Source organism: Trichomycterus rosablanca, chromosome 21 (genome assembly GCF_030014385.1).
Source record: "Trichomycterus rosablanca isolate fTriRos1 chromosome 21, fTriRos1.hap1, whole genome shotgun sequence".
Lineage (NCBI taxonomy): Eukaryota > Metazoa > Chordata > Actinopteri > Siluriformes > Trichomycteridae > Trichomycterus > Trichomycterus rosablanca.
In genome coordinates, this window is record NC_086008.1 from 8,875,883 (window position 1) to 8,901,850 (window position 25,968).

The 25,968-nt window shown below is 41.1% G+C and overlaps 1 protein-coding gene across 1 annotated transcript in view; it reads left to right on the top strand.

Moving 5' to 3' along the window:
• setbp1 (SET binding protein 1) overlaps window positions 1-25,968 on the top strand; it is a 63,902-nt gene that overhangs the window by 28,857 nt on the left and 9,077 nt on the right. The gene's annotated exons all lie outside the window — the stretch shown is intronic.

Here is a 25,968-nt window from a genome sequence, read left to right on the forward strand (position 1 = left end):
TTCCTAAGACGTGTCTGGAACTTAATTGGAGTCCACCTATTGCAATATAAATTGGTTGGACACGTGGGAAAGGCACAAACCTGGGTCTGTAAGGTCACATAATTTATACTGCATTGTCAGGTCAAAAAACAGCCTTGAGTTCCAAGCAACTGACTATGGTGATGATAATGTGGCAAGGCACAGATCAGAACAAATATATAACATGATATCTAAGGCTTTGAGTTTTTCCAGGACCACAGTGGCCATACGTTTGAAAAGGAAGAAGTTTGGCACCTTACTGACCCTTTCTAGAGTTGGTTTTCTGGCCAAAGTGGGCATTTGAGCAAATAGCCCCAAAAGTAATTTGCAGAGATGGGAGAACCTGTTGGATGGACAACCCGCTCTGTAGAGTTCAGGAAGGTAGACCTTTAGGGCAGAACAGCAAAACAGAAGCCACTGTGAAGTAAAAGGCATTTGAAAGCCAGCTTGGAGTTTGGCAACATGGAGAAAGCACATCACCATCATCTCTATACTGAAACATAGTAAGGACGCTTCTCAGTTGCAGGGACAGGGATACTGGTACGATCTGAGGGATGGATGAATGCAGGCAAATCCAGGAACATCCTTGACGAAAACCTCTTCCATAGCAAACTGGGGCAACAGTTCACCTTATAGCATGACAGTAACCCAAAGCCTAACCAAAACAACACTGGTGTGGCTTTAAAACAAGCCCCTGAATAACCTTGAATGGCCGTCCACAGCCCAAACTATATAGAACATCTCTTAATATGATGGAGCTTGAAGGGATCTCCCATGACGAATGGGGTAAACTACTTATTTTTAGGCATTCATCTTTGCTTATTCATGCACTAGCACAAGTTGAGATCATGTCTTTTGATAATTAATTACAAAATAAAACTGAAATCAGACCCTGTATTCAGTTGAATATTTAAGTATCCAGAGGGCCTCAAATGATTCATTCTTCAAAGACAAATGTTTTTACTCTTGCCTTTGAGAATGACTCAGTTTAAGTGAACTTCTTGCTGCCTGCTTCAATTTAAATTGAAGCAAAAGAGTCTGGGTGTTAGAGCCCACTTGAGACCTTGTACTGAAAAGCTCACCCCACACTTTTGTGTCAGGGGAGACTTAAGTTCCTCCTCATTGGTCTTGATCCTGCCTCAAATCTTGTAATCTCCCAAAGTCGGCCAGCTTACCCTGCTTTCCAAATTAGACCTTGCTCTGAGGGATCTTTGCCTGAGCGCTATGCTTTCCATTTGGATGGAAAATGCCAGCACTTAAAAGAACCTTTCACATCAGGAAGGTCTCCCCACACAGTCACCTTACAGCAGTCTGTTGGTCATGGTATATTAACCAAGAAAGTGGGCAATAGGCTGGTTAGATAATTTGCTGGTTTCACCCTTGTTCCAAATTTAGTTTGCTGGTTTTTATGATTAGCGGGCTGTTCCATTTACACAACAAGTTATTGTCGAGAAAGTTACTGCAGTATCACTGTGTTTTCATAGTTTTTTTCACTAGTAATTTAACCATTTTTATACATAAGTGCTTACATGCAGGTTGATTGGACTTTCAGGTTGTAGCAAGTCATGTCTTGCCACTGCTTTTCTTAACCAACTGCAGTTTAGTCCTGCTGCCATTTATTGTGGTGCAGGATGATATAGTTTGACAATAATCATATAGTGGTCAGTCCAGCATTGTTCACCTCAAATTGCCAAGGTAAGGCAAACATCCTTACAGTCATTGTGTCCCACTGTTTTGTTTGTATAATATGGTAGCAGATTTGATAGTGTGCAGATTGATCTCTCACTGAAGGAGACTACACTGTGTCTGGGTACAACTGTGAACTCATGATTATTTAAATCATGATTGAACCATTACACAGTATAATTATAAACAGGGAACCTATTTTGCATAAATATGGAACTTGATCATGTTAAACTTTGCACATGTGGATCTACAGGTAACTTATAATTTGAATAATTTGCACCATGTCCCAATATAAAACTAGAAGTTTGTGGATTACCTTATAACATATACACTTATAATGTCAGACAAAGCCTGACTATACTGACTGCATCTTTGTTTTAAATAAGCATGTTTAATTAGCACTTGTAATAAGCAAGTGTATCCTAGTGGTTAAGGTCCTGGACTAGTAATCAGAAAGTCGATGGTTCATGCTCCACCACTGTCAGGTTGCCACTGTCGGGCCCTTGCGCAAGGCTCTTAACCCTTAGATGCTTAGATTAAATACTGTCAAAGTCGCTTTGGATAAAAGCATCTCCTAAATGCTGCAAATATAAATGTAATAAACTGTTTGCTTTTGACTTTGAGCTAAACTGGTTCTGCTCGCTGTGTTTATATTACGTTACTGTTACATTATATAAAACTCTGTAATGTGTTTTATACTTTAATGGGACGATAAGTTTGTTGTTTTACGGTTAATCGTTGACTAACAGCAGCCGCTTTTCTATGAATGAATTGGCAAAATTTGCATCCTAGTTCTGCCTAATGTTTGCATTTGTCTGTGAGAGAGTAAATGTGTGTTTATTGATGTCTGTATGTGTGTCATTTGGTGCAACACTCCAAGCTAACATCAGTTATGCTAACATCAGCAAATTTTGTACGATATCAGTGGTTAAAATGTTTACTGCACAGCATGACCTCCTGTTTAAATCTAAATGCTGCTTATTTGTTTAACTTATGGAGAAATGAGGTATCAACACATCATACAAAATCTGTTACTTTGTTCAAATGTGATTTTATTGATGATGTGATTTTTTTACTGGTGCCATTGCATTCTCCAACCTCAATGATGCCATAACCATCTGTGGTCAGAAGTGAGTAGCTACTGGAATGAATCAGCTCTAGACTAAAGATCAATCAGTTATTTCTATGGCTGTGACTTTCATCTGATGAATCTGGGGTAACTTAACTTATCTTATACTTACAAACTTCAAACCACTTTTTGGCAAAAAGTCACATCTGTATTTATAGTGGTTAAATAAAACGTGTGGTGAGGAACTTCTTCCCAGTGCTTGTCAGGTGGCGGCTAAAGTTTTTGATAGGACTGCAGCTTGTTAATTGGCTTCTCTTTATGCGACAAAAGGCCTGCATGTTTTGTAAATGTGCTTCCTGCCCGTTGTGCTGCCGGGTGGCAGCTGTCTCTGCTAACCACAGGCTTTCTTGCAAGGTCTTTTTAGAATTAGGTTGGGGGGTTTGCTGATTTCAAACAACCTCTGGAGTGCCTGGTGGTTAGGTTTTATGAAACCACGTCTAGGTGGTCAAGTCAGTAAAAGTAAGTAGTGGTAAAAGGCTGTTCTTTTTTTTAATGCATGGGAAGCAGTTAAACCTTGACATTATTATGGTTTATACTGTGTGGTGCGTATAGTAGAGTTATAATGTATTTATTCCTGTTGAGACATGCGCCATTACTGGTAAATTATTAACACATAGTTGTATAGGTTTATATAGTTTTACAACACTGCTGAGAGGCTTTTCACTTGGGAACAAAACCCTACCTGTTGGGACACTTTGGAAATATAATGAATAAATAAGTGGCATTAGTGAGGCCAGATATCTGGTCACTGCTATAGTCGCAGCAGGCACGAGGGCCATGTGGCATATTGACTTTCACTAGATCTCACTTCAAGAGCAGTTGAGTTTGTCAGTGAAATGTGATCAGGCCCATCAGCTGTCTCCTGGAGATGCACCCTGCCGCTGCTGCCAAGATGTCAGCAGGGCCAGATATCTTTTCACCGAGCTTGTCTTGATCTCATTGCCCAAACGAAGTGCCATTGAAAAGCAGGTAATTAATTGTGCCAAACACAAAGGACAGTGGCTTCCCAGAGTAAGAATGCAGGGGAGCACTGTTACTGAGATGAAAGATAAAGAGTCATTCAAAGTAGTGGCAGCTCAAAGAAAACGACGGCTACTGCTGAGGATAGTGAGTAAAGGACTTCCAGTCTGTCAACTAATAATGAAGTTATTGGTTCTGCCTTTTTGTCTTGTAATATTTAACAGATTATATTAGAACTGGTCTGTACTTGTTATGCCTGATTTATACTAGAACTAGAACTAGATTAATGACAAGAACTTTAGAAGACATTGGTCTGCAATACATCTGTTGCCAACTTCAGAACAGACTGTCCAGTAAACATGATGAAGTGATGTGCTCCAAACTGAATACACGTGTCCTAAATATAATTCCAGATTACACCAGTATAACAGAAAAGTATTCCCTTTAATTTCCCACGATGCCATGACAGCCTAATTGGCTCTGTTCTCTAGGTGGAAGTGATACCGTTCCTGACTCCCTTGTCAATTGAAGTGACACTAGCCTGTCTCGAGCATCTACAGGCTTCTGTATATAGAATGCATAAGCTGTCAAAAAGATGTATTAACAGGCTTCATGTGTTTTATAGGAAGCACGTGTTAAACCTTTTCATAGAGCTGGTAGCTGCGGCTTTAAACAGGAGACTTTGGTAATGGGCTTGGACTGGTGATGATCATATTGGGAAACCAAACTTCTACATAATCAGTTGTGTCATTAATACACTGCACTAAGGAAGGAAGGTATGTGATAGTACCTTTATTTCTAAATGTGATGATCTGTTGGATGGACAGATTTGGCTTTCAAGCCCTATACCATTGTTAATAAATCCTACATGTTCTATTTTTAACATACATGTTTTACTCTTGCCTATTGCTACATTCTGTTCACTCACCAGCCTGATTATTTAATAGACAACTAAAAACCTTTACATTTTTGATATAGTCTGGATATCCTGGGCTTTTAGAACTTTACTTTGGGCGATTCTGAGATGTACTTCCATTTGAACATGAGATTTTAGTTGTGTGGATGCAATTACATAGGCATAGGAGATGTAGGTGCTGAGAATACAATGTCCCCAAAGCTTAAATGTTTAGCACAAATGACGTCACCATCTCAGCTCTAATAAGAGAGAAACTGTTCATGAATACCTACAATTGAGCAAAGCTCCTGTTAATATAAATGATTTGTCCTCAGAGATGATCAGTTCTTTCCTAACACTAAGAGAATGTAAGAGCTTTGTGAACAAAGGAAAGAATCGTGTTTGTGTTGGGCATTGTGTGAGAATGACACCAGGAGTGACCTCTCTTGAGTATTCAGTGTAGCGCCAACCAATGCAATGGCACTCTCAAACAGCCCAAAGCTATGAATGAGCTCCATTCTTTTCCAGCCTGTACACGGCTCATGAGAAACTACTAGCACGCCTGGGAATTTGGATAAAAGAAATGTAGGAGATGCTAAGTGTGTTTCAATTCCAAAATTAACAGAGGGATATTGGACTAAATATATGTTACTGTGATGTTATGATGCAGGTGTGTGGCGCAGACGTTTGGTTAGTCTTTGTTTGTAATAACGTCTGGGTTTAGGGAGTTTGACCACACAAACACCCAAAATCCCTGTGGGAGCTGATGGAAGCCTGTTAACCATGTTTTTTATGTTGTCTCTTGTGTGTGTGTGTGTGTGTGTGTGTGTGTGTGTGTGTATGTGTGTATGTGTGTGTGTGTTGGGGGGTGTACCAGCAAATCTTTGGTTCTGTGGGATTTGGGATGTACAACCATTTTTCCTTTCTCTTTTCACTGCTGCTGCAACAGACTCTGTGGAATGCTACTTTACCATGACCTTTCACCCACACACTAAATGCAGCGGAGTGGGGGAGGGTGTGTGTTGTTGGGAGAAGTGTGTGTGTGTGTTGTGTGGGTGATGGTGTAATAAAAATCACGTGCTCAGGTAAAAGTACAGTTTGCTCCTGGACCTGGTAGGAACAGATTTAGTCATGAAGGCTTGTGTGCCTGACTGTGTTCATCTGGATTCAATTAAAACCTTCAAGGTTTTTATTTGTGTGACTACATTTAAAATAATTTGACTGTGTATAGAGGTTACATTTGAGTACATTTAACTTGTTAAGTACCTGCATTTTACTTTGATGCTCCTTAGAGAAAATAAACCACTTTATTTTAGGAGGCACAACATAAATAAGAGTTGATGCCCAACAGAGCTTCCTTTTATAACAAAATAACAGACAAGACAGAGACAAAGCACCCTGTGGCGTGAAGTAAAGTGATGTTTTCTGTTCAACAAGTCTGTTATTTCAATATAATAGGACAGTGTGATGGGTGATATCTAGTGCATCTGAAAACAGAAACAGCCGCTGAGAGGCCGAGATCGTTCATTGTTCTTAGAAACCTTAAGCAGGTTCTCAGATATGCATCAAACAAGGGATGAGTAGTAAATGTGCAGTAGTAATGCACAAAAACACATCTTTTACTACTAATAAAAAAGTTTACTGTGGCTAACGAGGTAAAAATAACCTACTGAATTTCTTCTTATCTTTATTGATGATCATAACTGTGCTGTTTGTAATAGCAAATGTTTAACCTAAAATTCTCTGTAATAAAATGAATGCTATTCTTTTAAAAGTAAGTTGTAGTTATAATTGAAAGTTTGAAATAAATATTGTTTAGTGTCCGTAAGGTGTTTCTCACTCTCTGCAGTTTGTTGTAGGAGCGATGTATCTCCAACCAGGTACAATTTGCTGAATGGATTAATTCTGAAAAATCTGTGCATTCAGACAATAAAATGATAGTGAATAACAAACCTGCTCTGATACCCTGAAGATCGATTGTTCTTTGTTTTATTTTGCTTACAATCGATTGATTTAAAATTGAATTTAAAGGAAACAACAAAATGACCCTTCATTTCATTACTTCATACATGGTTTAATACTCTTATTAAAGATTAGGTTCTGTCCCAAACTGCATACTACTGCACTATGAAGCATCTGTAATTGTAATATATAATTACACTAACAAATGTACATTTCATGCAAGGCCAATGGTAGCTCAGTGGTTAAGGTACTGGACAGATGATCAGAAGGTTGTTGGTTTAATCCCATCCACCACCAAATTGACACCTTTGGGCTTTTAACTCTTAACTGTCTGCATGGTGTTTGGGAAGAAAACATCTGCTAAACACAGTTAATGCAAGTCTGGACTGTTTAATACAGTAACAGAGTTTGAGCTCCTGGATCTGCATTCAGTTGGCTCATGCATAATCTGATCAAATCAGCTGTGTAGTGAACATCTTAACTAACCAATCAGTACAGAGATGAGATTTTAGGCTCTTTTGCATTGTAGAGTACGTCTCTTATGTTTTTATGCTTAGAAATATGTACTTAATACTGCACATGTATAAGAACAAAATCAAGACAAAAATTGCCTGGATATTTGGTATTGGTCGTACATTTATATTTTTGGCATGTAGCAGATGCTTTTATCCAAAGCGATATCCAAAGCCTATTGTCTAGGCAGTTGAGGGTTAAGGGCCTTGCTTAAGGGCCCCAACAGTGGCAACCCAGCGACCTTTCGATTACTAGTCCAGTACCTTAACCACTAGGCTACAACTGTCCCTATTATATCAGTGACTGATTTAAACACTTTGTCTGAAAGACTTATAGAAAGATGCGGCCCCTATAAATTGGCATTTACTTCTGAAATGCTGTTGACCTTAACCCTATAGAGAATCTGTAAATTGTACTTAAAAAGTCAAGTCTGGGCCAAAAAAGCAACAGATTTGGTTAGGTTTTTGCAAATTTGTCAACCGTATTGGTCAGTGGTAGCTCAGCGGGTAAGGTACCGGACTGGTAATCGTAAGGTTGCTTTGGATAAATGGTTGGATGCTGAATGCCACAAATGCCATAAATGTTTGTTTGTTTATTAGGATTTTAACGCCATGTTTCACACTTTTGGTTACATTCATGACAGGAAACGGTGGTTACACGTTACACAAATTTCATCGGTTCACAAGGTTATATCGAACACAGTCATGGACAATTTTGTATCTCCAATTCACCTCACTTGCATGTCTTTGGACTGTGGGAGGAAACCGGAGCTCCCAGAGGAAACCCACGCTGACACGAGGAGAACATGCAAACTCCACACAGAAAGGACCCGGACCGCCCCACCTGGGGATCGAACCCAGGACTGTCTTGCTGTGAGGCGAGCGTGCTACCCACTTAGCCACCGTGCCGTCCTGCTATAAATGGAAATGGTCAAAGATCCAACCTAAGTTGTATTTATCCAGCAAAAGCCTGTTGATGGCTATCAAAGATAGAGATATGAAAGACTGCTGAGATTATATTAAATAATCACTATTTTATGCTGCAGGTATGACATATATTTTGAAACTGTATTAACTCTACACTACCCACTGCATGATCCAATTATCAATACAATCCTAACTATGCAGTCAATGTAAAACCTGCCTTCCAAATTATTTGCAGGTCACCATCAGTCAGCAGAGTTTATGTCAGCTGAGGGTATGACGGAGCTGCACTAATGTGGCTGCTCTTTAAGATTATGACTATGAGTCAGCATATACCTCATCTGTACTGTGGAAACATGTTTGCGAGATGCAACGTGCAAAATGGCCTCTTAGTCATCATTTGGAGGCACTTAAGCTATGGCAAAGCAGGTTCCGCATCGATCCACCCCCGCTTTAATGCTCGGAGTCTCTCTTTAGAGTAGTCATGGTTGTTGATTCAATCATGATTGTGGTTCTCTTACGTTAGCCACACTCTGAACACTTAAGAAACCATTTTATTCTGTGCGAAGATAGCTTTCGGCAGATAAAACATGTGCCTTGATTTTTTAAAAATATTAAGTTCACTGACCTTCATCCCTCCTCCTGAAGGTATTCCGATGCGTGTATGCTGTTTTTATCCTACACCATTTTTAAGATCGATATCGAGTGGAAAAACAGCTGCCCGGGAGCCAAGTGCTGCCCTTCACAAAGGGGGCATTGTTTAGTTACTCAAGGATCAGAGCTAAGCAATCCTTTTTATTGGTTTAAGCTATTGTACCCTGGTCCTCTTCATGCTTCCAGTCTAAGCTGGAAGAGCACAACCTTTTGTGTGTTTTCTCACAACAATGTTTAGAATGTCATTGTAGCCGACACGTCAGTCAGCGTTGGTCTGTGAGACTAAAGGGAAATCAGAAATGTCAGTGAATGAAGGTCCTGAGACAAAAAGTACTATGGGGCATGTTGGACCATGTCCCTGTTTAACACCGTGCTTTGTAAAGTGTCCCTGATTTATGGATATTACGATTCTAGGCTTGTTTGCCAGTTTTAGGGGTTCTTAAATTATAAGGGCAAAGATGTGAAAGGTCAGGCCATTTGGCACAGAGCGGCTGTTCTAGATTGCTTGAGCTGTCAGTTATATTTAGATACAGTAACAAGCAAATGACAAATGTGGCCCAGGAGCTAGATAATCTCTCACTCTGTAAAGTCAAGTGACATATTTCACTACAGAGTCTGCCTGCCACTTTGTATGGTCAGTATTTTAAATGTACACTATATGGTCGGAAAGTATATAGACAAATGTCCTAATTAGTACATTAGTGGCATTTAGCGAGCGCTTTTATATAAAGCAACTTACAATTGTGACTGTATACGATTCAAGCATTAGAAGGTTGCAGGCCTTGCTTAGTGGTGTGGCTCAAACCAGCGACCTTCCAAAGACTAGTCCAGTATGTTAACAGCTCAGCTACTAATGGCTAATTTCTACTAATTTCTAACATACAACGATCAGCCATAACATTAAAACCACCTCCTTGTTTTTACACTTACTGTCCATTTTATTAGCTCCACTTACCACATAGTTCTTTGTAATACTGTTCTACTGTTATAGTTCTACATTTACTGACTAGTCTATCTGTTTCTCTACATACTTTTTAGCCTGCTTTCACTCTGTTCTTTAATGGTCAGGACCCCCACAGGACCACTACAGAGCAGGTATAATTTAGGTGGTGGATCATTCTCAGCAGTGCAGTGACACTGACATGGTGGTGGTGTGTTAGTGTGTGTTGTGCTGGTATGAGTGGATCAGACACAGCAGCGCTGATGGAGTTTTTGAATACCAGGTCCACTAACTGTCCACTCTATTAGACACTCCTACCTAGTTGGTTCACCTTGTAGATGTAAAGTCAGAGACGATCGCTCACCTATTGCTGCTGTTTGAGTTGGTCATCTTCTAGACCTTCATCAGCGGTCACAGGACGCTACCCACGGGGCACTGTTGGATGGATATTTTTGGTTGGTGGACTATTCTCAGTCCAGCAGGGACAGTGAGGTGTTTAGAAACTCCAAAGTGCTCCTATATGGAAAGTGGAGCTGATAAAATGGACAGTGAGTGTAGAAACAAGGAGGTGGTTTTAATGTTATGGCAGATCGGTGTATTTGAGAAGTAATGGAGTTGGGCCCTCCATGCTAATACCCATTAATTAAAAAAGGATGCCCAACTATCTTGTAATCAGGTGTCAACATACTTTTTGGCCATAAAGTGTATATTGGCTCAAATGCCATTCACTAACCAATCTATGACATTGTTTGCACCAGTGCAGGTGCATTAAAGAGGCACCGGGGTGATTGTAAAATTGGATAGTAAAATTGCTTTTTAAAAGCCAGAAATGACCATTTGAAGCAAAAATCCCATCAACCTGGAAATCTTGTCAGCAAATACAGTGCAATGATGACACATGGGCCAATGCAGCAGATTTGCCAATAAAAAACTTTTTCCCCCTCACCCAAGAATATGACATACCACTAATGAGGTATAAAGTGCGATAAGCCACGTTCTCCAACAGATTTTATTTCACAGCCACTTCTCAGCTGTAAAAAGAATCCCTTTGAGCATTGAGTACTCTATCAATGGTACAGTAGATCTAAAGTGTCTGTGTAGCTAATATTCACAGATGAGCTAATAAAACATGAAACCTTGGGGAGAGCTTACTACTCCGATTCACAAGATCATCTTTCAGGTTAACCAAAATAGACTCTGCTTTATCAGTAAAGGAAGTTAATTTCTACCAAAAAAAAATCAACTTCTCACAGCTTAAATTAGAAAAGCCCTAAAGGAATTGAAAGAGCGAGAGAAAGAAGGAAGCAGAGAGAAAAGCACATTGACAGTAAATTGCTTCCTGCACTATTTCTGTAATCACAGTGCTTTAATTACACAGGGTGTTTGGCTTGTGGTGATGCATGCATTCCACTAATACTTTGTTGTGCTTTTCATTATCCTGACATTTCACTGCCTAGAGCTTTTCCACAAACTGTGGTGACCCAGGATCTCACAGATCCTGAATGATTTTTCCTTCCTGAATGGCTACGTGGCCTTTAGCTTCCACTGAATGAATGTTTCCTTTCGGCTGCTGAATTATTTGTCCATGTATTTGCTTTGCCACAGTTTTTAAGCCAGATGCCCTTTCTGATGCAACCCTCCTATTTATTTGGGCTTGGGATCAGCACTAAGGGTGCACTGATGTATGTTTCTTTAATGGCTAGGTTCACGTACCACCGAGCACCTTTTGCATTTGTGAGCCCAGCCGTGGATTTAAACCCTCGGAACTCAGTCACTGCTGTTACCAGCAGCATGGCTCTTACTATTACGACACACAAGCTCTGGCTTCAACTGTGACTTGGGAAACAATGGTAATCATTTTATCTCAAGACAAATCAGTAAATGTTCATTGCATTTTTTCTGTTTGAATAACAGTTCCTAAAACTACATTCCTACATTACACTTACTTAGTGATCAGAACACTTTGAAAAAGAAGAAGAGGAACGCCTTTTATTTGTCATATATACATTTACATGTGTACAGTACAATGATATTATTTTTTCGCATATCCTAGCTTGTTTGGAAGCTGGGGTCAAAGCACGGGGTTAGCCCTTGTACGGTAACCCTTGAGATAGGGTTAAGGACCTTGCTCAAGAGCCCAACAGTGGCTGCACAGCAGAGCCTGGATTTGAACCGACAATCTTCCAATTGATAGCCCAAAGCTCTATCCACTAGGCTACCACTTTGATCCCTTTTGCAACATCTGCACTGACCAATTAAATGCAAACAAATACTAAGATGAAATCACTGGATCACCGAGCCAAATGCATTATTAAGAAAAAAAGATGGTAATTATACACACAAAGGAAATCTAAACCTCAGTTGTATATTCCATAATTATCAATCCACTGGGTGGTTTCAGATACAGACTGCACATATTTGGTGTAAATTGCAATTTGGAGCACTGCCTTTAAAAATGATTACAGTTATTCTCAGCCAGTTTGTCGTAAAGAGTACTACTACTGGGCAATCCAAATGAAAAAACTCTCTTATGATGGCGCCCAGGTGGCGCAGCGGGATACTCCGCTAGCACACCAGCCACCGGTCGACTGGGAGCCATCTAGCGGCATAATTGGCAGTGCCTGCAGCAGACACGGTTCTGCTAGGGCAGGGATGACCGGACTATGTGGGTGGGGGTCTTCAAACGCTGTGTAAGGACCCTGATTGGCAGATAGAGAGGCGCCTGTGCAGAATGCATGGGTGAAGAAGGGTTCCACTAAAGGCTGCACCCGGGTCGGAGGCGTGAGCAGCAATATACCCACCTCGACTGCAATCAGGGATCTCCCAGCAGCGGAAGACAAATTGACTACACTAAATTGGGAGAAAATGCATAAATAAAATAGGAAAAAAAACTCTTATGTGGCAAAGATGAGAAGTTTTAAGACTGTTTTGAGTTTCTAGATGTCTTAGACCAGATTTTTACTTCCTTCCAGACAGGCTTCAAGGACCTTTAGATGGTTGATAATTACTATGGAGTTATTTTCCACACTTCTCCCCATCCATTTAGTGCACCTATTCAACTGTAGAATCAGAATTTACCACCCACCCTTATAGACGTGTTCCTATTACAATGACAATGCATACAGTTAGTCTATGGCTGAACCCCAAACTGCATGTTGTTATGAGTTTGTTGAGTACATATCACAGTTCAGTACATATTGTGCAGTTTTAGACATAGCCTATGGTTTTTGGAGATGCTGTCTTTACATCCAGTGTTGGGTAATATCAAAATAAGTACTTTCTAAGCATATCCTTATTAATTTTTTGTGCATGAAAAAATGCTAGATAAGAATTTAAAGAAGTAAACAAGAAGTAAACAACTGTACATGGTCTCATATGGCAAAGACAAACAGCTCATGTGATGACCGCCAACAATCACTTTTTATTGATGTTTTAGGGCACAGTAAAGTCACTTTAGTAGTAAGGCTTAGGACTAACCCACAATACAGGGCTCCTGTATTAGCGCAATGGCTGTGCTAGCTGAGCACTTAAAGTACTGGACTAGTAATCAGAAGGTTGCTGGTTCAAGCACCATTCTTAACTCTCAATTGCTTGAACTATATATGGTCACAGTTGTGGCTTTGGACAGAAGTGTCTGCTTAATCCCATACTTGTAAATTTACTATTATGGTGATGTATTTAAATTAATTTATAATTTTCCTTTCTCTGTCATTACTACTGCTCATTTTTTTCCTTCGTAGTGTACAGCTTTTAAAATGCATTGTACTTTTCATCAAATAATTTGTATTTAAGCACTGGGAAAAGTACTGCAAATATTTATGTTTGTTTTTTTTGTACTTTTTTATGGAATTGCTTTATGTTTATAAACCATTACTTTCTGTTAACAATCCTGACCACTTTGTGTCATGGACAGCCCGCAAATACCTTTCTCAGGCTTTCAGAGGTTCATTTTGGGTGGCTCTTTGAAGCACCTCCGGCGAAGAATAAAACGGGCGTTAGATGGATCAATCTTTAAAAATAGACTTGTCAAAATGCCACGAGCCCCTGAGCCACGTAATGGCTCCCTCCTGCAGGCAAGTTGTGAATGAGAGTGTGGATCTGGAGTGTTCCTGAATGGAGGCCTGTGGGTCTGTGGAGGTGTGGTCGACCAAACATACTGGCACTCTGAGAGGCCCATTACAGGCACAGCTCAGCACCCAGACACACATCTGGCCAAGAACACCTTAAGAGGCTGCAGCTCCCCGGCTTGCTCAATAGGCCTCTTTATTCTCCCCGGAGCTCGCGGGAGGGTAGACTCTCGGGGAGCATTGGTGATGGGGTAATAGGAGTTCCGACACCCCCCCACCTCCCTTCGCCCCCCCCGCCCTCCACACACACTCACACAACCCCCCTTAAGTGCTGCTAGTTGGGAAACGAGCACAAAAGCGTGTTAGTATTCATTTTGTTTGTTTGCTCTGGACCTGTCAGACGGTCACACAAAGCTGGACCTGATCAGAGAGAGGGAGACTGGCGCTCAATAGAAGCTGAAGGGGTCCACAGGGGGAGGGGAGGGGTGCCACTGAGCAGCGTTCCCACAGGGAGGGTGGTTCTCTGCAGAAAAAGCGAAAGGGGGAAAAGAAAAAAAAAAGGATCAGGGGCTGAGGTGGCGGGGCCACAGGGGCAGAAGCAGGACTTGCTGGAACAGATAATAGGGGTAAGAGCAAGTGTTGTCTCAAAGCCAAGGGAGCCGTGTGATCATATCAGTCATTTTGGGTTTTGGAGGGAACGGTTATGAAAGAAATTTGGGGATTTTGGGGAAGCTTCTAACCCCCGCCCAACCCCACATCTCTCTCTAACTCAATCGCTTCCCCTCTCTCTCTTTCTTTGTGCTAAGGCCTTTCTGGACATCTGCCCAGACTTAAACACAGGAAAAAATGAAACACTCAAACTTCCAGGCATCCCTCCAAATAAAGAGCTGCAGATAACTATTTGAGGGCCGTTCGGGTAAGACAGCGGGAGAAAGGAAAGTACAGAAAGACAGACATACTTTTAAGGCAGGAGATTTAGGTTTTTAAACATAGGAATGTGTCTAATTTCCAGTTTGGAACCACAAAGACAATTAAATCCAAAGTTCTGCCTCTCAAACCAAACAAGACGCTTGCCAAAAATTAAAGCCAGGGAATGTGGTGTGCCATTTCAGCGTTAATTTTTTTGTAAATGGGATAGATTTGCTCCACTAGCATTTTTGGCACTGATAATTATGCTGGAATGTTCATTTCTGAATATATATCTGTATAATTTAGAATCTCCAGCGAATTCACATTATTACTGAATAGAGTATTACGTTACACCGTAGCTGTACCTCATTTTCGGGTAAGGGAGTCTATTTCTCGCCGCCTTGTTCTGTATATCGTCTGGAAGCTGAAGTGGTTAATTTGCCTCTTGCCCTACTCTCTAATAGGGTTCGGTTTCGCCGGCTGAGCTCGCGCAAGTGGAGGGGCTGGGGTGGGGATGGGGATGATCCTGGGGGTAACAGCTGCTCCCGACTCAGTGCCCTGGGCGAAAGGTAGCGATTAAGGCCAGAATTATACATTATACTGTAAACACTTAAGCACCAAAAAAAAATGCATACTAGTTTTATTCTAGCTAGGGTCAAGATGGGTCAGGAACCTAGCCTAGAAGTAGGTGCAAGGCAGGAATACACCCTGAATTGGCTGCCAGTCCATCTTAGGGCATCATACACCCATTCACATTTAGGGGTACATTAAAGCCATCCACTTACAGGCAAGTTTTCAATGCAAACCCAGACAGACATTAAGAAAGCCCACAGACAGTGACCAATCCAAGGTCTCCAGGACCTTATTCCACCCTGTTGACAGTGCAGTGATAATGCCACCAGTGTAACTGTTCATTTATTACCCTTAAAAGATTTTAATAGTGTATAATTGGCAAGGTTCACTAGAAAAGTTAAAGCTGAATCATCTTAAATCAAATCAGATTTGGCAACATCCAATTCTTCAGAGCAGTGCTGGTTGTGCAGCAGGGAAAATAGGTTTTTAGCAGCTCTGCACCCATCCCCCTGTACCCAGCCTGCAACAACCCCCCCTTTCCTTATCCCACACGTGCACACATGCACACACACACACACACACACACACACACACACACACCACACCTCAGTGTTACATTCCACAAACGCTGCAAATGCCAAATGAGAGAACGGTCCATTCGCAAAAGCTCAGCGGCTCGGGAAAAATTGATCAACTGCAAACCGTCTGGCCCCGTAATTGATGAGTTGACTTAAAGCATACTTTGGTATGTGAAAGGTCACAGAGTACGTGTTAGAGAGTGGCGTTAGATCATGTGAAAGCACAAACATGCATGATGTCAAAAGAAAAAGGTCATTCTGTATCTGCTTTGAAGGTCAGAGTGGAATGTTTGACTGTGCAAACCTCAAACATGGAAATATCAGTCATTCTTTGAGTTCTTTTTCTGGAGTAAAGCAGTCATTTATGTAGAGAAACTGATTGAACGGAAACTAATTACCAATTTCGGGTGGCACGTCAGTGGAGTAGTAAGCCGCATGTATACATTGTATACAGTTCATATATTAAGCAGATTTCTGTACATGGAGTGTGAGCTGGACAGCCGTACTAATCTATCAACGCTGATAAACGACCCCAGCATTTTGTCAGTCGTTGCATTTCCTTTCATGTTTCCTGTTTCAGATAACTTACAATGTTATATGAAGGCAGGAAGATAAATCTTGTAATTGGAGCAGCAATCTGAGGAAGTATTCATCACTGCAATGTTTGACTGGTGCTAATGACCCCTGCTGACTGCTGTGATTAATGCAAGCACTAATATATGCTTTAGCATTTAACGTTCCCCTTTTGCCTGGCACTTGGATCTAACTAATGCCTGGTACGTTTTCCAACATTCTGTGCTCAGCACGGAATTGCGGTACTTTGTGTTTGAAAGCTCAGCTAAGCCAGTTTTGATTTAGTGTTTCGACCAGTCAGCAGAGAAGACAGGCTTGGGAGTTTTAGAAAATAAACACCTCGCTCATGTGTGATTCGAACTGTTAACTTCACAGCAGGACTCGCACCACAAGGCTGTAAACAGAAAGTCAGACATCTCATCTCTGACATTATGCCTCACTGACCAGAGACAAGTGCTGAGGTTGTCAATACTCTTATACTGTTTTCAACCTTTGAGTATAAAATTCTGTCAAAAGTGCATTTGGCTGATCAGGCACTGATGTTCATAGTAAACCTTGCAATTTATTCAGGGGTTTATTCACTCTGGGGTTTGTGCAGGGCCACTGGAGTTTCTTTACACCAGACTTAATAGTTTCCTTTAGGATAAATAAAGTATCTATCTATCCATCCATCCATCCATCCATCCACCCACCAATCCATTCATCAATCCATCCATCCATCCACCCACCAATCCATTCATCAATCTATCCATCCATCCGCCCATCCACCAATCCGTCCATCCACCCACCAATCCATTCATCCATCCACCCATCCACCAATCCATCCATCCATCCACCCATCCACCAATCCATTCATCCATCCACCAATCCATTCATCCATCCACCCATCCACCAATCCATCCATCCACCCATCCACCAATCCATCCATCCACCAATCCATTCATCCACCCATTCATCCACCCATCCACCAATCCATCCATCCACCCATCATTCTGGATACCTAATTTGGCACAATTTTTATGCCAAATGCCCTTCCCGATGCAACCCTCCTTATTTTTATTCAGAATCATTAAGTGTACTAGTAGCTAGGCTGTTTGGCCATACCCTCACCTGTCTTCCTCACAAGCATTTTGTCAGCCATTGCCTAATTTACAGCAAGTGTAAATATTGGATTAGCAAAAAGTCCAACATGTATGCATAAGCATCTGAAAAGCACCCGTGATTAGCTGTCTCATTGCATAAAGAGTGAAACAGAACTACTAGGCTTGTTACAACTATTCTATTAAATCTACTTTATTTATACAGTTTAAGTCCTAGAAAACTGAGCAGATAATCTACAAATATGCCACCACTCCTCAGGCTGGCATCAGACTGCTACTATTTCCTTTCATTCTCCATTCATACACATGTGCCACCGATGTTTAATTATTCCTGCATGCCCTCATGTAGCCTCCCAGGAACAATTTGCGAGCTCCGTTTTGTTTGTGCCAGCCACATCGTCAGACCGACGGCATTACATTTTCTTTACTTTGGCTCAGATGTTTTTGATCGGCTTGAAAGTGTGAGCTGCCGCTTTTTTATTCTACCAACCGTTAGGCAGATGTGCCTCCGTTTGAAAACTAGCACATATTGTAAATAGAATGAGCGGTCAAGTAAGATGTCATCTGATCGGTATCTGCTGCCTGAAAAAGGTCAGAGCAACACTAATGGGGTGCTCAGGATGTTTTAGGTATTTGACTGCTTGGTTGTAGACGCCTGCCTGGAACAGTTCAAGCCCTGTAGTTCCTGCCCACAGTCTCTTAATCATTCTGTTCGGATAGGATGGATGAGTTTGGAGGGCCTGGTGTGGCAGCTCATAATTAATTAGTCCCGTCGGCAACAAACACCCAGCATGAGAGGAACTTTAAAGCCAATTGTGGCAATTACAGAGGCTAATGGTGTTAGGCGCTGAATGAATTGCAGAGCAGAGCTTCAGGTGGTAAACCAGGAGTGTTCGCTTGATTTTTACCCCTCTTTAGATAAATCACGCACATAATTAATTACATTTCAAAACCATTTTTGTCCCAAGTTAATCTTGACAAATTCCCAGTCTATTGTAATACAGATTTGGGAGAGTACTGGCTAACAGGTACTTCCTCCTCCACTAATATTGCTGATCATGCACTTGGAGAAAAGCATCAACTGTCCTATTTGGTGTATGAGTTAAGCGATTGGCTTCACTCAATTGGGTATCACTCACATTTATTTATTTAACCCTCCCTTGGTGAGGACTAATCTGGAACTGTTTCCTGACAGCTCCTCAAATAAAGAGCCAGTCCTTAGCCAGGTAAATTGATTTGCTGGTGTTCTTTAAGCCAGAACTGGTCAGTAATGCTTATGCTAACAATTTATTTTTTACTACAGATTCAGAATAAAATACAAGTAAATTGCTAGAGTTTATTCTGCAACTTAAAAATAATAGCAAAATAAAAAACAACAAATACCCAATCCAAGGAAGAAGCATCTTATTTACTAGCAGTTCGTACATACCAAACACATGAACATTAACATATGAAAGGAACACTTACTAACTCCAGATGTTTTTAGATGGGTGTACTGCATAATGCCCTGCCCAATACATGCCAGTAGGTAATTTGGCACATGTGATTGTGTCATGCTCCATTGGTGGTGCAGCTGGTAGATGTGGCACAGCAACATGAGTTCTTACTGGTTTTCTTCCACCTGAAACATGCTCCTAATTGGTTTGGGTAAAAGAACCAGTGTTTCTGTAATAGGCTTTAGACCAATTACAGTCCTGACCAGGTGAATGAATGAAAATGAATAAATGAAAAACCTTTTTATAGTGTTGCATAACTGTTGGACAGCAGATCACCTCTTTATTTAAACAGTTCCTTCCTTGCATCAATAATGAACTTAATATGCATAAATTATGTAATAAACACTAACAATTGCTTAACTGTTTGCATATGTTACAGATGTCAGATCATCAGTTAGAAAGCTGCAGAAAGCTTTGAAGTGCTTGTACTCATAGATAATCACATTTTGAGGTCCATATGGAGATGGTCAGTGAAAAGCCGTACATGAAATACATCTAAAACAAATGCAGCTGAAATGTAAACATGGTCACAGTAAGAAGAAAAACATCAGTGAAGTCCCACATGTTGAGCGTTCATAAACACAATGAGAATTTGATTAAAGTTTAGAGAGTAAGTGTATACAACACAAACAGTAAACAGGATGTGAATGTACATGCATGTAAGTAGTGTTGCACCCATATCTTATACTCAGTAATTAAATGCAGTATCAGTGATTTAGATCTTTATATAGACACAATATTTACCAAATGTAAATTTTTATTAGTTTATTAGTGTCCATAATAGTCCTATCACATACATAGAGACATGCTATACTATTCAGAGTCATTATCCCAGGGTTTTTTTTAAGAAAAAAAAGGTACATAAAACGAAATAAACTTGCACACAAACGCCCCCTGGTGGAGGCTTTACTTTACATCTTGTAAACCACAGTGGGACCAGATTGCCACCATTTTTAGTAATTAAGTATATTTCACTTGCCTGGGTCGCAGCAAAAATCATGGACAAATTGTGGGCAGCTTGAAAAAATGTTTAAAAAACCCTGATTCCTACCCGATGTGCAGGTGCGTCGGCCAGCAGCCAAGGTCACATTTGCAGAAATGAGGAACGCTGTTGATCTCCCTCTTTCAGGCACGGCCAATTGTGCCTGTTTGACACCCGGCTAGGTCAACAGCACAGAGATTTAAACTCGCGAGCTGTCAGACTCGAGTGTAGTGCAGTTGCCATTTCATATGTGAAACACAAAGTACAGTCATCCCTAGAGTTTGTCCTAGTGACCGCTTATCTCTAAATCTATTACAGTCCTAATGGGTGACGAGATGACTGGTTTACTCAGTAATGTAAAAGTATGATCACAAATAGATTATGTGCTAACAAGGTTACCATGCACACAATTGTTCTTCTTGTTTGAAACCTCAAAACAGAAGGTCACCTCATATCGTCCCATTGGCGGTTGGCATATAAACAGCTCCCAGTTAGTAACAGGATGCCCGACTGTAATTCACAGTGAAATAGTTAGTGAATACAGCATATTTTGGCTACAGCACTCAGGTCTCACCAGGTTATCCACACAGTAAAAGGAATTTATTTGAACATTGCCATGTTTAGCAATGAAATGGTTTAATTTATGTTTCGAGTATCAGATAAAGATACTTATGTCAGGATATTACATACCTGAGTATTTTGAGCCGCAGCTGTGTGAGTAGCAGTTAAATTGAGCAGTTATATGCAAATTACTGAACAAATGCCTCCCAGTCATCGACTCTATGTGTTAACTTAAAATTACTGTTTATCCTGCAGTCTCTTCCCAAAGGAGAAGCAAATGTAAAGTCATTTTATTGTAGGGATTACAGGTTGCGATTAATAATGCTACAGACTCTCTTTGGAGCTCCATTTGTAGATACCACAATTGGATCGCTGCCAAATTGATTTCCTTAGTGTAAACTAGTTAACATTTTGTCCGGGGCTTGAAATGGTTATAAACAAACGTCTTGGGTAATAGGAGACAGAATTTCCAGATCAGGTGAACGAAATCCTATCCAGGTGTGTGCTGCGGAAAGCAACACGGCTGCCTCGACGTACAGGCTATCAAACAAGTCAGCACTGGCTTTCACTACAACATGCTCTCACACTGTTACCAGACATGCCTTACAAATGCTGTAACCTAAGTAATTAGACTCATGGTATGATTGTGGACATCTGAGTATTCCGAAAGCCTTGTATTTGCTGTCCGTCAAACATTTTGTTGTTGTTCATTTAAATTCAATGGTTAGACAATTTGACAAAAGCAGAGATGTTGAGTCATGTATGATCGCTTATTTAATAAAGACATACAGAATCACCGATCATGGATGCACTGGAAAAGCTACCTTAAGGGGCAGTGGTAGCCTTGTGAGTAGAGCTTTGTGCTATCAACTGAAAAGTTGAGAGTTTAAATCCCAGCTCTTCCATGCAGCCACTGTTGGGCCCTTGAGCAAGGCCCTTAACCCTCTCTACTCCAGGGCTGTTGTACAATGGCTGACCCTACACTCTGACCCCAGCTTCCAAACAAGCTGGGATACGTGAAGAAAGAATTTCATTGTACTGTACATCTGTATATGTATATATGACAAATAAAGGCATTCTATTCTATTAAGTTACTATATCTTGGTAAGAGTCATGGTGGGTCAGGTGCCACCTAAAAACACGTCCACACAAATCTAGTTGCAATTTAGAACAGCCAATTCATCTCCTGCATGTTTTATGAGGTGTAAGTCATGGAGTACCCATGGGGGTATGGACAGAACATGCTGTGCTGCCTTTTCTTGATGTAAACAGTTTTAGCTAATGCTGGATACTGATCCAATACTAAAATGCTCATGGAAAGACTGCTCATGGAAAGCCTTAAAACTGATTGTAAACAGATATAAACCAACAGAAAAATGTCCCCATGTTTTAAAAAAAATTCAGACTTGGCCTAAATGCCAAATGTCAAACGAGCCATCACGATCCAATATCAGTGCTGGTCAGCTCTGTTGATTTGCCTTTTTTATATTGTCTCCATGTGTATTTGGATCTTGGCCGGGACGTCATGTTGCAAAAGGCTTGTTGACTATCAATTTAAAAGACATTGCTATCTCCTGAGTAGAATTTAAAGGAAGGCAGAGCAATTTTGGAATGACTCGGTTGGAGTGGGCCGCAGCGATTGGCTCGCTCTGTTTCTGGCTATTTCGGGTGGCTCTGACTCACGGTATCCCCTGGTAACCGAACGCACAAGAGGCCAATGAGGCTTTGGCTGGTCTCTTTGGCTAAAAGGGGAAAGGCGGGGGAAATAAAGTGAACAACACAAATTGAAGAAGAAATGGAGGTTGAGGGTAGAGTGGCGGGAGGGGGAGGTAAGAAAATTTGCAAGAGCATGCCAAACATGGACTATTATCATGAGAGTGACTATAATCTCTGTTGCCTTTTTTCTGTCTGTTTATGTGCTCTCCGTCTGACTCATCTCCCAGGGATCTGGGCTTAGAGAGGTGCTGGGGCTGCCAGGATTTGGAAGCCAAACTGCCCAGCGGTCCTGCCAGAATTGCCATTCTGTTCGCAGCAGATAGGAAGTCCTCTTTAGGGACACGAGTCATTTAGAACTGCAGTGATCTGTTACTATGTCGTTGGTGAGACATTGGTTGTCAGCAGTCTGACAATATGTGGATGGTTGAGACTGTGAAAAACTAAAACTGTTTAATTATGTCCACAGTCTATGGAAAACATGGTATTTCTAAACACGTTTTCCAGGCTGCTAGCATGTTTTTTTTATTAGGATCTCTTTTTTCTTTTTATTAGGCAGTCAGTCACATCAATGTCAGATTATGAATGAAAAGGATATTGTCAGTAAGCGGAAAGCAGATAATACGAATGACTGGGACAGGCTTTGAGAAATTTGTTCTTCATCTCATGTCTCTCTCTTCACATTGATACGGTTTTAACAGAGTTTGAATAATAGGCCTGACATTTTCAATGTGGATGTTATGCAATCCCTCCGATATTGCTGTGGAAACGAAGGGTGGGAGGAATATAATGCCATTTAGTCAGATTAAAGAGCGGCCAAAAGGCTTGGCACGCTGCAGCCGAGACTGTATCCTGTGAGCCAAGGTGACCGCAAATTCCTCCCAGGATTACAGGATTAAGAATTTGAAAGGTGATGCAGTTTCTCACAGATGGGGGAAATAAAGAGGACAAGACTGGCAAAGGGGTGAAGCCCTGTCAGTGCATGCTCTGCTTTAATTAAAGGCTACTGATTAAATGATATTCGAGAGGATTAGGCTGAACAATGACACCTGAACCAGATGTTCATACAAATAACCAATTCTTGGACAGTTTCCCAGAGCTTAGATATTTTATAACTATTTGTATAGGCTGTATAGTCTAGATTAGGTCTTGGTTGTACTCTCTTGACTAGTAGAAGGCGGAATTGCTGGAGGCAAACAAAGCTGGGTGTTCAAAACCAAAGGTAGTGCAAGACGTTCAGGACAAATTGTTATTTAGATCACCGAGTTGCCTGTTGTAATCTGAGCTGTTAAGACTGTTGACTGGATCATTTTTTGAAACCAGACAGTAAGACAAACAGTCATGTTTAAGAACGCTTTATCTTTGGTTTACATTGTTCAGGCCACTTGCTTTGTTATTAGGATACAGTGCTTTCACCTCTTTCGGTTGTCAACGCCCAAGAGTGCCTACCTAAACAAACATGACTTCACTCTTGCGAGAGTCTTTCAGCACAGTCATTTATGTCTTTTCATTTACAGTGCAGGGATTCATACACACTAGACTCCAGGATACCAAATAATCCTCTTGTGTTAGAAGTCATACCACAAACACACAAGATTTTAACCCATGTTGTGTATTTTCCTCTCACAAAAGACCCATTGTGGAGCTGATTGTAGTTGGAGAACTTATGATTCTTTTTAAGTAGCATAATTTTCATACCTGCATGATTAAGCCACAAAGACACTTGTGTAGAAAAGGTTTGTTTGTTTTGAAGAAATCCTGTGAGACTGTAACCAGTCTGACTCCAGATGTAAGCTAATCTGTAACCATAATATAGTCAGGTAAGTTTCAGCAGCAGTAAAATGGAAGCTGACCTGTTAAAAACAAAGTTGTGGTTAAACCTCATCACCACCTGTAGCTGTTGGGGTTGAAAACAGGATAGCTTTATACAATGTACCACTGTATGAAGATGTGTATCTTGCAATAACTTTTGTCTACTATGCCAAGCCAGACAGTCTCAAAGGTTTGAGACCTGTCAATATACACCGATCAGCCATAACATTAAAACCACCTCCTTGTTTCTACACTCACTGTCCATTTTATCAGCTCCACTTACCATATAGAAGCACTTTGTAGTTCTACAATTACTGACTGTAGTCCATCTGTTTCTCTACATACTTTTCTAACCTTCTTTTACTCTGTTCTTCAATGGTCAGGACCCCCACAGGACCACGACAGAGTAGGTATTATTTGGGTGGTGGATCATTCTCAGCTTAGATGTTAAATCAGAGACGATCGCTCATCTATTGCTGCTGTTCGAGTTGGTCATCTTCTAGACCTTCATCAGTGATCACAAGCCGCTGCACACAGGGTGCTGTTGGCTGTATACAGGTCCTTCTCAAAAAATTAGCATATTGTGATAAAGTTCATTATTTTCCATAATGTAATGATAAAAATTAAACTTTCATATATTTTAGATTCATTGCACACCAACTAAAATATTTCAGGTCTTTTATTGTTTTAATACTGATGATTTTGGCATACAGCTCATGAAAACCCAAAATTCCTATCTCAAAAAATTAGCATATTTCATCCGACCAATAAAAGAAAAGTGTTTTTAATACAAAAAAAGTCAACCTTCAAATAATTATGTTCAGTTATGCACTCAATACTTGGTCGGGAATCCTTTTGCAGAAATGACTGCTTCAATGCGGCGTGGCATGGAGGCAATCAGCCTGTGGCACTGCTGAGGTGTTATGGAGGCCCAGGATGCTTCGATAGCGGCCTTAAGCTCATCCAGAGTGTTGGGTCTTGTGTCTCTCAACTTTCTCTTCACAATATCCCACAGATTCTCTATGGGGTTCAGGTCAGGAGAGTTGGCAGGCCAATTGAGGACAGTAATACCATGGTCAGTAAACCATTCACCAGTGGTTTTGGCACTGTGAGCAGGTGCCAGGTCGTGCTGAAAAATGAAATCTTCATCTCCATAAAGCTTTTCAGCAGATGGAAGCATGAAGTGCTCCAAAATCTCCTGATAGCTAGCTGCATTGACCCTGCCCTTGATAAAACACAGTGGACCAACACCAGCAGCTGACATGGCACCCCAGACCATCACTGACTGTGGGTACTTGACACTGGACTTCAGGCATTTTGGCATTTCCTTCTCCCCAGTCTTCCTCCAGACTCTGGCACCTTGATTTCCGAAAACAGTACTTTGGACCACTGAGCAACAGTCCAGTGCTGCTTCTCTGTAGCCCAGGTCAGGCGCTTCTGCCGCTGTTTCTGGTTCAAAAGTGGCTTGACCTGGGGAATGCGGCACCTGTAGCCCATTTCCTGCACACGCCTGTGCACGGTGGCTCTGGATGTTTCTACTCCAGACTCAGTCCACTGCTTCCGCAGGTCCCCCAAGGTCTGGAATCGGCCCTTCTCCACAATCTTCCTCAGGGTCCGGTCACCTCTTCTCGTTGTGCAGCGTTTTCTGCCACACTTTTTCCTTCCCACAGACTTCCCACTGAGGTGCCTTGATACAGCACTCTGGGAACAGCCTATTCGTTCAGAAATTTCTTTCTGTGTCTTACCCTCTTGCTTGAGGGTGTCAATGATGGCCTTCTGGACAGCAGTCAGGTCGGCAGTCTTACCCATGATTGCAGTTTTGAGTAATGAACCAGGCTGGGAGTTTTTAAAAGCCTCAGGAATCTTTTGCAGGTGTTTAGAGTTAATTTGTTGATTCAGATGATTAGGTTAATAGCTCGTTTAG